The sequence below is a fragment of the Mustela lutreola genome, chromosome 8 (assembly GCF_030435805.1).
Source record: "Mustela lutreola isolate mMusLut2 chromosome 8, mMusLut2.pri, whole genome shotgun sequence".
NCBI lineage: Eukaryota > Metazoa > Chordata > Mammalia > Carnivora > Mustelidae > Mustela > Mustela lutreola.
Window position 1 is genome coordinate 103,816,571 of NC_081297.1, and position 15,195 is coordinate 103,831,765.

Here is a 15,195-nt window from a genome sequence, read left to right on the forward strand (position 1 = left end):
TCTGTCAGAAACAGCTGGCTCTTATTAAGTGTCTAGCTCATTTGGTGAGCAGAAGGGTGGGGGCACATTAAGAAAGTGATCTGCTTAGAAGACTCTACTAGGTGCAAGTGGTCAGCCTGCGGTGGGCATCAGGGGGTGATTTATGGAGGGACTGGAGAGCATTATTTCTGTAAGATGATAAAATAGAGGACTGTTAAAAGAGTTTCTACTGAATTATGAACCTTACTTCCATTTTACAGATGAGGAAGCTGAGTCCTCAGGGAGTTGAATAACATTCCTGAGACAGATACTAAGTGGTAGAGTCCAGGATTTGTACCTGAAATGTGAATAGATTGAAATATAGTGTGTCCTCATATGTACTGTGAAGTGTTCGATGCCTTTTAGGTCATCTGATTTAGTCAGTTCAGTGAGTACACGTGAGTGGTCTTCAGGTTGTGCTTGGGGGTAGGGTTTTTGTGGTTATTCCACATCTTGGGTCCTAGTTTTATTTTGCACTTAAGTATTTCTTTTGTGCTAAAAGAAAAATAAGAGCTATAAAAAATAAGAGCACATACCCAGGTGAAAATTAGGCTTATAGTAATTTGTTTTGTTTTATATTGGATGTGTGTATGTGACTGCAGTCACATACAGTGTTGTAACTGCTGAGGAAATTGTGAAATGAAAACTTAACGGGAAAGATGGAGTGGAGAACACAGACATACATAAACTATGCTCTTCCTCCTATGAAATTTCCTTCATAGTTTGGGATCTGAGCATTCATCTTTATCCATGTTATTACTTGCTATTTCATGAAGCATCAGTTGAGCTAGTAATTCATAGGTTCTTTCTGTGCTCACCCAGAACACATTAACCTTTTCCTGATAAATGTTTTGTCAATATTTAGAATCTGGTGTGTATTTTTAGTTTACATTTTGCTTTTTTAGAACAGTTAAAAAAAAAAAAAGCGGGGTGCCTGGGTGGCTCAGTGGGTTTAAAGCCTCTGCCTTCGGCTCAGGTCACGATCCCAGGGTCCTGGGATCAAGCCCCTGCATCGGACTCTCTGCTCAGCGGGGAGCCTGCTTCTTCCTCTCTGTCTGCCTGTCTACTTGTGATCTCTCTGTCAAATAAATAAATAATAAAGTCTTTAAAAAGAGAAAAAAGAAAAACCTAAAATACTCAATTTCCATTGATTTCCAGATGTTAGAATCCAAAAAAGTCTTGCCACAAAATAAAATACATATATTACATAATAATTCATGAGGTTTTCTATTTTTATCACTACAACCGGGGCTTCTGATCACTATGAGATAATTGGTGTTGCCACATGGAGTTTAAATTCCAGCCTTCCAAAAAGAAATTTAATTATTTTAGTTAGCATAGAAAGCTATATTTCAGATAGTATATGAGATTATTAGGCTATTTCTAAATCTTGAAAATTGCTTAAGGAACTCTTGGTTTTACCTTTGGTGGTCCTTGACTCAGAATTAAATTCATTGATATGAATTTAAATACTCATTTGTGTAGTTGTTAAACCCTGACTTTGATTTGATTATAATTAATATTATTATTAGCAGTACTCTTTTTTTTTTTAGCAGTACTCTTTAATTGAGTGTATCAAGTACCTCAAATACTCTTGAACCTAATGAATAATTTAGTAAAAAATACAGAATGAAAATGAAAATTGTCAACTGATAACATTCTTGCCCTTTTTCTTTGTAAATGTCAAGATATGTAAACCCCACCCACATAATAATTGGCACTTTTTTACCTCCTATTTTCTTAAGTACATCTTTATTTCATGAGTTTGTTTGTTGTTTGCATTGGTCTAAGTATTTGAATCTGGCCAAGGAATATATAGATTTTTTGATATGCCAGCTAGCATCTTTCATTTACTTGATATATTCTAGACCTCATTAGACTAATTGGTTATGACAACAAATCTTTGTGCTATATAATTTGCTTTTGTTTTGTTTTAAACAGATCATTAAGTCTGTAAATTTAGAATGGTACATAGCAATATAGCTGTGTGCTTAGATGGAAATCAGTGTTGTTAACAAGAGATCCAGTAGAAGGATTTCTTTCTTTCTTTCTTTTTTTAAGATTTTATTTATTTGACAGACAGAGATCACAAGTAGGTGGCAGAGAGACAGGCAGAGAGAGAGAGGAGAGGAGGAAGCAGTCTCCCTGCTGAGCAGAGAGCCTGTTGCGGGGCTCCATCTCAGGACCCTGGGATCGTGACCCAAGCCGAAGGCAGAGGCTTTAAACCCACTGAGCCACCCAGGCACCCCAAAAGGATTCCTTACTTTACAAAAAATAAATGTGATCCTCTCCCTAATTATTAATTACCATGTTATATACTCCACCCCCTTCAAGATTTTTTTCCCTAGTTTTTTGGTTTTATAATTGAACAGTCAGATTGTAATAAACTTTTTTTTTTTAAGATTTTTAAAATTATTTATTGGACAGGGAGAGAGATCACAAGTAGGCGGAGAGGCAGGCAGAGAGAGGGGGAAGCTGGCTTTCTGCTGAGCAGAGAGCCTGATGCAAGGCTTGATCCTAGGACACCGAGATCATGACCTGAGCCAGAGGCAGAGGCTTAACCCACTGAGCCACCCAGGCGCTCCTGTAATAAATATCTGAAGCAGAGGTGGAAGAGGGCATCAGATTAGTATTAGCAGCTTTGTTATTTGTTCTTTTCAGGTAGTAGCAAAACCAAAAATCGTATTAAGTAGCAACATTTAAAACTTAGCTTTAGAGTTTGAACTGTTTCTTTTAATTTCTTGAGTTTTAGTTGAGGGACCATTTTCTTCAATGTTACTTGAAATTTAAGAGATAAGAAGAATTCCTTTAGAAAAATGGTATCTTAAAAGTTTGTTATTTTGCCATTGGAAACTTATTGTCCACGACTTTGTCCTTCCCCTTCACCCTGCTTTTTTTTTTTTTTTTTTTTTTAAAGATTTTATTTATTTATTTGTCAGAGAGAGAGAGAGCAAGAGCGAGCACAGGCAGAGTGGCAGGCGGAGTCAGAGGGAGAAGCAGGCTCCCTGCGGAGCAAGGAGCCCGATGTGGGACTCGATCCCAGGACGCTGGGATCATGATCTGAGCCGAAGGCAGCTGCTTAACCAACTGAGCCACCCAGGCGTCCCTTCACCCTGTTTTTTAACTGCCTTTTGGATTCAGTGATTTTGGTACTTAGATTTTTACTAAATATTTCTGGTGCATGTAGCCATTTGTGATCTAGACCCTAACAGGAATTTCAACCAGATAGTTTTTTTCTTTTTTTTTTTCCTTTTGGTAAAGTACAGTTTTTAAGAGTGCTGACAGAATTATAATGCATCCAGTTTTATTTATGTTATCAAAGTTGCAGTGAGTGAGATAAATTCTTCACGTATTTCTTCATCTCTTATACTTTGTTTTGAGTGATTCAAAGCTGCCATAGTTGTACACATTCTCACTAAGGAGATGTGCCCTCTACTCTGGGACGTTGGTTGTTGGGTAACCTCTAGAAGCGTATGTTCTCAGTTCCACTTAACATTGCCTGCAGATGAACAAGTAGAACTATTTATGCATCATAAGGTCAGGGAGAATTGTCTAAATTCATTAACAAATTTTTAACTTATTCATTATTTAATAAGATTTATTTATTTATTTGAGAGAGAGAACACGCGTGCGCGCACCAGCAGGGAAGGATGGAGGAAGAGGGAGAGAGAGAAAGATTCTCAAGTACTTTTCCCGCTGAGTGGGAGCCCATCACAAGACTTCATCTCAGGGCCCTGAGATTGTGACCTGAGGTGAAATCAGAAGTCGAACAGTTAACCAGCTGAGCCATCAGGTGCCCGTTAACTTATTCATTTTTAACCAAAAGGGCAGTATGTGTACATGGTCCAAAATCTAAAGGTACAAAAGGGTTTATTGTGAAAAGCACGTCTCCTTCCTACCTCCCTGTCTTGTAGGTCCTCCCCTCCCTTGAGATAGTTGCTGTTTGTAGTGAATTTTCTACATTTACAACTATACCTACTCTTTTTATTAGCTGTGTCCAATCTGTTGTGTTGAATATACTATAAATTCCCTTTTTGGTGGACATTAAGCTTCTTTCCTATCTTTTATAAATAGTGTAGTAGTATTTTATGTATATTTCACTCCTGTGCAAATATATCAGTACTTCAAATTGTAGAAGTATAATTTCTTTGCCAAAGCTATATATTGCAATGCATTAAAATTTTTGATAGGTACTGACAAATTGTTCTTGGTGTATTCATTTTCTAAAGTTAGAATATTAGTTTTATAAGGCAGTGTTTGCATAAGTATGATCACCAGTTGGTTGTGTTGTTTATAACTAGATTTATCTTCTTTATTTTTATTTTTTTATTTTATTTTTTTATTTTTTTTATTTTTTAAGATTTTATTTATTTATTTGACAGAGAGAGATCACAAGTAGGCAGAGAGGCAGGCAGAGAGAGAGAGAGGAGGAAGCAGGCTCCCTGCTGAGCAGAGAGCCCGATGCGGGACTCGATCCCAGGACCCTGAGATCATGACCTGAGCCGAAGGCAGCGGTTTAACCCACTGAGCCACCCAGGCGCCCCTTCTTTATTTTTATTAATAAGGTAGTTGCAAATGGATTGCTCACATTGCACAAGCTACCGACATTTGCTTGTTTACTTTGTCAAAATGGATTGTTTTAATTACTAGCAGTCATTAGAATTTTATTCTTTTACATAGGTAGCCTCTGTCTTGTAAACGAATTGCTTAAAAAGGGTTTTGGCTAAGTGCTGGGTATAGGGGAAATGGGGAGTTGAAAAAAAAATTGGAATTAGGAGCCTATTTTTCTAATTAGTCTTACAAAAATGGTGTTTAGCCTACTCGGTCAGACCATAAAAAATGATGTAATCCGTTATATCACAATGTATTCAAAACACCCTTTAAAATACTGGTGGAAATTCATTCATCTGGCTCCATCCCTACCTTAAGAAGCTGGGCTGTGATTTCCAGGACTTGGGGCTGGAGCCTAGGGGTTAGATAGGGTGAAGCCTGAGGAGCAGAATGCCTGGAGGCGGGCAGTGAGTGAGTTGGAGGTAAAAGAGTGAGAAAGAGCAATAGAGTGAGCCCGAGGTGGTTAATTCTTTCTTTCTGTTGCTACCCGGTTGTGCTGGGACAGGGTTAGGGAGTCCCATTCAGGAGATCCTGATATCTGGGATTCAGGTGACTTGAGATGTATTAGAGCTTGATGGAGGTGGTGGAGAGGGATGGACAGTGAACATGTTTGTAAATGTCAGAAGGTTTCTAGAGGCTGAGGATGGGGAAGTGGAATAGAAAAGATTTCTAGTGATAAGACAAAGAACCATCTGTAAAGCATTTATAGCTCTCTTTTTAAAAATCTTTTATATTTTTTTGGAGGCAAGTGGGTGAGCAGTGTTGAGGGCATTTTAAGCATTGTTTTGGGGGAGAGGACAGTGACATCTTGGCTTCATACAGATTTTTTTTAAAGGGTACTCTAACCATTCTTCCTTGAAGAGGAGACATACACAAAGGCTCTGACTTAAAGAGAATGTTCTGTTATATCCTAGTTGGTTTAAAGGTATCTGGGCTGGTCCCCCTTGAAGTGGTAGCAATAATTCTCTTTCTGTTTGGTTCCATGGTGGAGCCAAACAGAGTTGACTATACACCCGTTGTCCTTCAGACATGTCTGAATTTCTCAGCCTATTTATGAGCATCAACAAACACTTTGTGCATACTTCTGCCATGGGTTGAATGCGTCTATTTTCCTTTAATTTAGCTTAAAACTAGTAATGGAATTCCTGAGGTTTTGAGAGGAATAGTGTTGGCAAGCTTAGTTTTGAAACTAAAGGCAAATTAAGATACCAAGCAAAACAGGAGACTATTACTTTAGAAAGGGATCTTGAAACTCTGCTGACATTTGCAAACCCAATGTCTTATATTTATATAAGCTTTAGATAGGAACTGCTATTTTTCTAAAATTGTTGGTTTAAAAATAATTGTTACATTTGTGCATTTAAAAAGTTGCTTCTAACACACTTTGGGTATGCTGGAGCTCAGCCTTTTCAGCAAAGTACTCAGACATTTGGGCATCAGCCCTTTTGGTCTTACTCTGTCTCAGGCCATTTAAGTTAATTAAGATGGATCGTGGATGTTAGGAATTTGATAAGCTTCCATTAAAATCTAATGTGGTTTAAAAAATTGCTTAAAGTGGCCTTGGAATATGTTAAAATATGCCACCATCAGAAGAATTAGGAAATTTAGCTGAGTATTGCTAAAATGACAAATGATGGCACTTGTCATTTTAATGTTTGTTTCTTAAATGTACTGTTTCATCGCCTTTGGAAGAGATAAGCTGCAGGTACCCTGAAGGATTATACTAATTAAAAATAGGACCTTCCCTGATTGTCTATTTAATTTTAACTTTTGTATGTGTGTCATTAGTATTCATTTATGGCCTCAGTATTTATGTAAATTTTGCCCATCAACCCATGTTGTACTATATGTTGGCTAATTGAACATAATAATAATAAAAAGAGAAATGGCATAAAAAAGTGTTAAGTAAATACCTTCTAATATTACAGAGTTAGAACCTTTAGGTGGTATATTATAGAGCAAAATACCAATTGCTTCAAATAAACGAAGACCTAGAAGAAAAACTGTACATTGAATATATTCGGCTTAATTTACTTTGTGCTTGGTGGCCTAGCCCTTTCCTACTAGTGTTGATTTTATACTATTAGAAATTCCATTAATTATTTTCTCATATCTCTGCTTCAGTATAAGTATATCCTTGTTGTGTGGATATACCCGTTAATACCTTTGGACTAACTGGACTGTAGTTTGCAATGCTAAACTCAGTGTAGGTTGGTGGTGTAGTTCTCTAACATGGGAGTCTCTCAAAATTGAATATATAATGAATTTTAGGAATTCTAGGAATTTTGAGAAATTCCTAATTTTTAGGAATATTGAGAAATAGTATCTACAGAACTACTAACAGCATGAGAGGTTTGGAATCTTAAATAGTTGTAACTTACATTTAACTTTTTGATAAAGCATTAATATTTGACTTGTCATAATACTGTTTTCCTCCTTTATTTTATATTGGTAGGATTGGGTCTAGATTATAATAGCTAACCTGAAAAGTTAGTAGAGCAGAAAACTCTTATTATTACAGGCAATAGAGAGTCATTAAAGGTTGTTGAATAAAAGAGTAATTTAGTAAAGATAACTTTTCAGGAATATTATTCTTATAACTGTATGTATAACATATTGGGCAGTAAACTTCATAAAGGTCAGTTTAGAGGCTAGGCAAGAGGACATAATGAGAGTCTGAATCAGAATGCTTGAATAGGGAAGGAGAAATGAGTCTGGATGGGAACATTTTATAGAATATATTTTTTCTTGATTATAAAAATACAGTAAATGTATAAAATACAGGAAAATGTGGGGAAGATGGTACCTATTTTTATTTCTATCATTTAGAAATATAACCACTTTAATATTCTCAGGCATTTCTTTTTAGTTCTGTTTAATCTTATATCCTCCTGAGTGCACCCCCACCTCAAAACTTTGGAGAAAGAGTCTACAAGGCTTGATTCTCTTCTCATAGATTATGAAGTTTTAAAAGAAAATGGTTTTCTAAGATGATATAATTTTATTCATGTGCTACAGGAACCCAAGACGTGTTTGGGAATGAGTGAATTTGGTAACTGCTGGAAATCAGTGAGTAGATGAAGATAATGCCTAGGTTTGTGAGATTGTGTGAATAGTGGGAAAGGGGAATTTGGCTAGCTTCTGATGGTGAAGTTGGAAGTGGTGTTGGTAGTGATAGAATGATCCAGAAGAGAATGGGTTTTATTTGAAGGTATTGCATCAGATGTTCTGGCACAATATCTGAAATTGAAATATGAAGCTTCGTTGAGTATTTGGGGTGATCACAGTGAGAAAATGTGGAGGAAGAATTGAGTTTAGAAATAGCCACAGTTCTGGTCAGAACAGTGTTTCTGATGTATCACTGTTTCAAGGACCACTCCAAAATGCAATTATTTCCTTATTATTCTTTAAGTGACTTTTTAACTTAAATACGTTTATTTTAAAGGGAAATATTATATTGGTGCTAAAAATGGCAAACAAATATAACTTGCTTTAAGCAGTTGGCAATGGAGAAATGAAAGTGATAACACCAAATAGAATAGTAATAATTTTAGCTAGATAAATCCTCTGAGTTTCAGTTACTCAATTAAAAAAACCAAATGAAACAAAAAAAAAAAAAACAGTAAGACTTTGTAATTTGAAGGCTCAAGGGCTTGACAAGCTAATAACTTTCTCATGAAACGATTCATTATTATATATATGTCACCTACTGTGGTATATATCCCATGCTTTGGGAGATGCTGAGCTGTGGTAGAGGACGAGGAATCTGCTGTGGAAACAGGCAGTGAGTGGTCACACAATGATAACCAGGAGAGAGCGATGATGTCCTAGAAGTCTTAGGGTGTTTCAAAAAGGTATGTGTGATGCTGTTGAAAATCAAGGAAAGGTTTTTGATAACTTGCATTATCAGGATATGGTTATGTCCATTTAATGTACACTAAGAAGTTTCTGCATTCTGGTAATTCTGATATATTTGGATTCAGCCAGTTGCCACTGGCAAACATGTAGAGATTGATAAAATACTTCCTTGGTGCGTTAGCAAGTTTTATCTGGGGTATATATATAAATAGTGAATAAAAATGTGGAGAAAGAACAAGACATTTATGAGGAAATAGATTCATGGCTTTGAAATAAGTAACTGTTAGAATATTATTTCAGTCATGTTAAGCTTATGACAGATTTTAGCAGGGCTAGTTACTTCAATAGTCATGATTAATTTGTAGATCCAGGCACAAGCATAAATTAGGCTGCCATATATTATAGACAAATACATAATACACTTACCTATGTATGCACATTTGCATGCACACAATTACAGTTTCCCTAAAGAGGAATAGAATTCCCCTGCCCCCTTTTGGATCCTATTTTTAGGAAATTTGATTGTACATCTTCATAGGGATAGGGAATAATTTTGAGGAATAATTATTATGCAGTTTTTGTCTCTCTGTCATACTCCAGGGTATGAACCAACACTGGTCACAGGTGTGAAATTCCTTTAACTTTTGGTGGGTTGGTGAAGTTAGTGTATTAACACTTTACTTTTATTTTTGTTGTCTTTTTTTTTTCCTAGCCTCCAAACTGTTTATTTGGCCGGACTTGGAAGTGGGGGTCGCTGTGGGAGTGGGGGGTGGAGTGGGCACAATATTGTGGATGGCAGGGCCTGGTGCAGGCGTGTTGGGCAGGTGTGGCCCTCAGGCGAAGGTGGAGCCGTTCCAGCCCACGTTGGCAGCGTTCAAGTCGCAGTAGTTGATGTAGATCCTATCCGGGCTGACTCGCAGGCAATCAGACGGCAGGCGATCGGACAGGAGGCCGCACAGCAACTTGCTGTAGAAGCGGTTCTCGGGCCTCCGATCTGCCGGGCCTCCGATGCTGTGCAAACTGCAGAGTGCGCACGGCTGGCTCACTGGAGCCGCCGAAGGCCCTGGGCTGGTCTGGGACCACGTGCACCGCGATGCACTGGGCCGGCTTGTCGGTTGCCTGCGCCAGCTGCTGAGTGAGCGAGCTCGGAAAGGAGACCGTCCGGCACGGAGGAGCGAGGAACGTTGGTGTTCACCACGGACAGCCGCATGCTGGCGGAAAAACGGCCCGGACCGGTGCACTAACTGGCGAGCCTCCCACTGCAGCCCGGGAACCTGAGCTCTTTGTTGTCTTTAAAATGAAAATTTGTCCTTGAACTCTGAATAAATTTTGGAAGTGCTTTGAGTTTATAATGCTAAAATCATTCTGTGAATTACCCATAATAGTGCTTTGTTTTTCTCTGCATTATAAAATTTGTTTTCAGGAATGTGTGCTTTCCACACCCTTTTCCAAGCTGAATTTAGGTGATCCCGATTTGAGATTAACCTTTTTAAATGTAAAAAAGTTTTATTTAGGAACTGGAGTACTTGAGAAAATTTATCAAATTGATACATATGATGATTCAGCCTTAGTCCCTTGCCCCATTTTAAAGAATGAGATGAGGGGCGCCTGGGTGGCTCAGTGGGTTAAAGCCTCTGCCTTCGGCTCAGGTCATGATCCCGGAGTCCTGGGATCGAGCCCCACATCGGGCTCTCTGCTTGGCAGAGAGCTTGCTTCCTCCTCTCTCTCTGCCCGCCTCTCTGCCTACTTGTGATCTCTGTCTGTCAAATAAATAAATAAACAAAATCTTTAAAAAAAAAAAAAAAAAAAAGAATGAGATGAAGTGTAAGTAGACAAAATACATAGCGGCAGTTGTCGGGGCCCCCAAACCCTATAACCATCCTGAAGTATAGTACTGCATCATCTAACCATCATTTAGAACAATGATTCTTTGGGGCAGAAAGACGTTCATGACTCCCAAGCAACCAACCAAAAAAATCATTTTTAGGAATGTACCTTGTTTAAGTTGGGAAGTGCTGTAGAAGTAATTGATTCTGGCAGAAAAGAAATGTGTTAAAAGAGAATTGGGTATCTCTTTTGCCATTACATGCTCTGGAAAGTGCTCGAGTCTGAAACTGTTTCTAGTGGAAGTATGATTATTACGATATTTCTTTTATATCGTATTAGGGCCTTTAAACTTATTTTAAACCTATTTTGAGCAACATGGGATTTGTTAGAACAAAGAAGCGAGATGGAAATGTGATCCACCATGTAGAAATATGCTCTACTGCTCACCTGGAGATTTTTCTGGTTCTGTGTTTCTTCAGGGATATTAGATTCTTCAACTCTGGCTCTGCAGAGATGGGGTGGTGGTGTGGAAAGAGGCAAGGACTTGAACTGGCCCCATCAACTGAAAATAAATTCTTCAGTAGTTTTATGTTGGGATTTCATGATCATATTGTTTACCAAAATGCCATTCTGTTATTATTGATATGTTTACCAGGCTGCAAATATTCTTTAATGGATTGCATCTGTTCAGGCATCTGTAAGAGCATCTGTGAAACAACTATATGGAGAGACATGGATCTTTTTTTGGATTTTTTTTAAGACGTCATTTATTTATTTGACAGACAGGGATCAAGTAGGCAGAGGGAAAGGGGGAAGCAGGCTTCCCGCCAAGCAGAGAGCCAGATCCAGGGCTCTATCCCAGGATCCTGAGATCACGACCAGAGCCGAAGGTAGAAGCTTTAACCCATTGAGCCACCCAGGTGCCCCTCTGTTTTGTATTAAAGGAAAATTATTTATTACGATGGACTTTGCTGGGTGCAGCATATTCAATTGATAATGTAGTTATCTCAGTTTCTTAGTCAAAAAACTTCATATATAACATGGTTTGAATTTGGGTTATAGACGGCTCATTCAGGAAATATGTATTGCCTGCCTACGTGTCAGGCATTTTTTAAGGTGCTTGGTGTGCTGCAGAGAATGAGAGACATGTCCCTGTTCTAATGGTGCTTTCATTCCAGTGAATGAAAGAAGCAGCAAACAAATCAATATGTTTGGTCTGGTAATGATAAATATGAAGGAAGTGAAAGCAGGGCAGTTTGCAGTTTCCAAGCATGTTCTTCATTATGGTGATCCTTCTTTAGTTTTTGGTCAACTGTATGCTCTGTATCAGGCCTTCCTGTTGTGGTGTTGGTAAAGGTAAATGGAAACTTGCCGCAGTAGCAGCCTACACCCTTACCCTCCAAGGAGTCCCTGTATTCATTTCTGTCGCTGTGTAACAAATTGCCACAAACTCAGTGGCTTAAAACAACACCCATTTATTAACTAGCGCAGGGTTCTGTATGTCAGAAGTCTGGGTGTGGTGTGGTTGGGTTGTCTACTCAGGGTATTGCAAAGCCGAAATCGAGTTGTCATATGGGCTGAGTTCTTGTGTAGAGGATCTTCCAAAGCTTACTTGCAAAGCTCAAATTGTTAGCAGGACTCACTTCTTTGCAGTTGTGGGACTGAGCTCCCATTTCCTTGCTGCTTAAATAGGAGCCACGCTCAGCTCGTAGATACTGCCTGTATTGTTTGCCACATGGCTCTTTCCATCTACAAAGTCGGCTGGGGAGATTGTTGCTCACGTCCAGTGTGTCTCACCCACCAGTCTCCCTGGCTTCTCTGTCTTACTTAGACCTAGATTTAAAGGGTTTATGTGGTTAGCTTGGGTCCCCCTGGATAATCACTTTTTCTTAAAGTCAGCTTTATCATGGGAGTGAAATCTGTTATCTTCACAGCCCCATGGGTAGTGCAGGGTATGTACCCTCGGAAGTAGAGATCTTGGATCTTACAGTTCTGCATACTGCAGATGGTTACTGTTGTGTGGCTATCAGTAAGCACTGCAGTTGCCACTGCTGTGTGTGAAGAGGACCATCAACAGCTCTACTCAGTACATTTATTAGGTATCACGAGGTTCTACAGTGATAGGAATGGGTTTCTCTCGGGCTCCTAAGAGGAGTTTGAGTCATAAGCTGTTAGTAGGAAGTAGCCAGAGTGGTGGAGCAGTATGTGTCTCTGCATTTTGCTTTTCAGTGCTAGGAATGAGATGGGAAATAGTGGCTCGGGAGAAAGCAGAGGAAAAGGGTAGGTTCTGAAGGCCTACTTCACCCCTGGGGCTCAGGCTCAGAGTTGAGCTGTTTCATAGAAATGAGATCACCAAGGGTTTTTTGCCCCCCAAAAAGGAAAATTGGTATTAGTTAAATATTTTTACAGACTTTTAAAGATTTTATTTATTTGAGAGAGAGAGAGAATGTGAGCATTGGGTGGGGGGAGTGGGACAGAGGAAGAGGGAAAGAGAGAGGATCTCAAGCACACTCCACGCTGAACATGGAGCCCAGGTGAGACCATGAGATCATGACCTGAGCCGAAATCAAGGGTTGGATACTTAACCTACTGAGCCACCCAGGTGCCCCTTTATAGATTTTTAAAGTCAGAGCTTTTAAGGGAATTTAAAGCATAGATCTGGGAGATGGAAATGAGAGTTTATTTAGGAAAACGAACGAAACAAAGTATAGTTTATAGAGGAAAATAACTTGTCTACTATGTTAGCCATTGCATCCCATTACAAAATATATTTTTTCAGGTAGAAAAATTCTTATGATATAAGAATGTCTTTTCTATTTAATGCACTACCGTGTAACTTTAAAAACACACACTTAACTTTTTCTTCATCATCAAAATAGAATCATGGAGTCTGATGTGAGTAAATGGACAACCAGTTTTAATTCCGTGCTTCCTAAGTTAGTCACAATTGTGCATCTGGTTGTAGAAGTCTTCTAATTCTTAACATGTTTCCACTTTCCATTCTTAAGGAGTACTGCATGTCATATGGTACCTGATATTACCAATGAGGAAATGGAAACAAAGGAAATGTCAACCTTCCTTTGCAGTAGACAGTTTCTGGCTTATGTGTTGGGAGTGTATTTCTTTGGAAACATTTCTCTGCTTTTTAGTGGTGGGAAAGTAGGATTCACTGTGTACTAATCTTGGAAAACTAATTACATAAAACGAAGGATAAATTAATTTGTTTAGCAGTAGGGTTTAGTAAGTGCTAACTAAGATTGTATTCTAATATTAGGGAAAAATTCAGATCTATTGAATCAGTGAACAGTATGTCCCATAAGTTTTGATTTATGTTTTAAAATACACAGGTGGTCTTAGTTACAAGTAAACAAGAATACCACTTAAAAGACTTGTAGTGGAGCATAAAAGTTTTATTAGACATGGAGCTATGTTTCTGCCAGTAACTCGACATTTTGAGGACAGATAGCATCCCATTTCCAATTTGAGATTGGGTACAAAAATATCCTAGGGCTGAGAATAGGCATAGTAAATTGTACCAACAAAAACCTTTTGTCTATTTGTAATGGAGGGAAAGTCTTCATTGAGTATGCATGGGAAAATGTGATATACGCTCTTTATGTTTTAGATGGGACCTCATGTTTTCTGATGATTACTCTGTACCATTAATTTTCAATGCCAATTCCAAAAAATGTCCCTGCATATGAATTCCTTGTTTGTTTGTGTTCTGTTGTTTTCATCTTTGGCTAATTAGAACCCCCCCCTTCTGTTTCATTAATTTTTCTCTTCACATATTCTTCAGTTAATGTTTTTATAATACTCTAACCTAAAATTTTCTCCTAGTGTTCAGTAAAGTTGTCTTCAGATGTCTTTTATTTTCACCCTAACACTGTTTGAGTTGGCTTTAAGACATGCTTATTTTGCATAAATTTCTCCTTATGGAGAAGAATCACATGTAGCATTAACACTTCTGGGAATTGTTTCAAAATTTAGTTTATTGTCTTAATGTTAATAAGACTTCTCAAAGTCTGGTTTTTGGTTCTATATTCCAAAGAATATATTTGATTTTGTTGTTTTAATTGGGTTGTGTAACATTCAGTTTGATCCCAAATCCTCCATAAAATTAAAATTAACTTTTAGTACTCTTTATAGTTTATCCAGTGTTTCAAAATGGTACTACAAATATAATATGCTGATAAATTTGGGAAGTACCAATATGTATTCTTTAGGGGAAATTATTTGAATATGATATACTACTATTAATAACAAATGTATTTAGTGAGATTGTTTAATAAATATTAATACTGTGCTTAGCTATTAGATAAAACTTTGTGGTGGCAGCAATTAAAAATTGTATGATATAATTACATAGAGTTTTTATAGTTATCAGTGAAATGTAACTACAGTGAAGTGGTGTCTGTGTCCGTTAGGGAATATTTTGTTGGTCAAATATTTAACTAGTTTAATACATGATCATTGAAACAGACTATAATACACAATAGTCCATATTCTGTATGTTGTGTGTGTGCATGGCACATGAACTGATATATTTTCAAAAAGTTAAAACGAATAAATTCCTGAAAGGCTAATGTAGTATTTTAGTTTAGTATTGTTACTATTCGTTACTGAGTTTGTGAATATGATGATTGATAAAACACTTATCTCAGTTTCTGGTTTGTTCTTGATACCTACTACAGTTATTACCTTATTGATAGGATACAGAAAATGAAATGTTAAAATTTTTTTTTTTTTTTTTTACAATTTATTTATTGGGAGGCCTGGATGGCTCAATCTGTTAAGCACCTGCCTTAGACTCAGGTCATGACCCCAGTGTCCTGCTATGGTGTCTTGCTATCCTGTCCAATTTCCAGCTCCTGGCTTAGC

General features: G+C 37.8%; 1 protein-coding gene and 1 pseudogene across 3 annotated transcripts in view; one reads left to right on the plus strand and one right to left on the minus strand.

Annotated features, from left to right (window-relative positions):
• Window positions 1-15,195, plus strand: part of FRS2 (fibroblast growth factor receptor substrate 2) — a 116,949-nt gene that overhangs the window by 14,256 nt on the left and 87,498 nt on the right. The gene's annotated exons all lie outside the window — the stretch shown is intronic.
• On the minus strand, window positions 9,205-9,697 carry LOC131839146 (macrophage migration inhibitory factor-like; annotated as a pseudogene).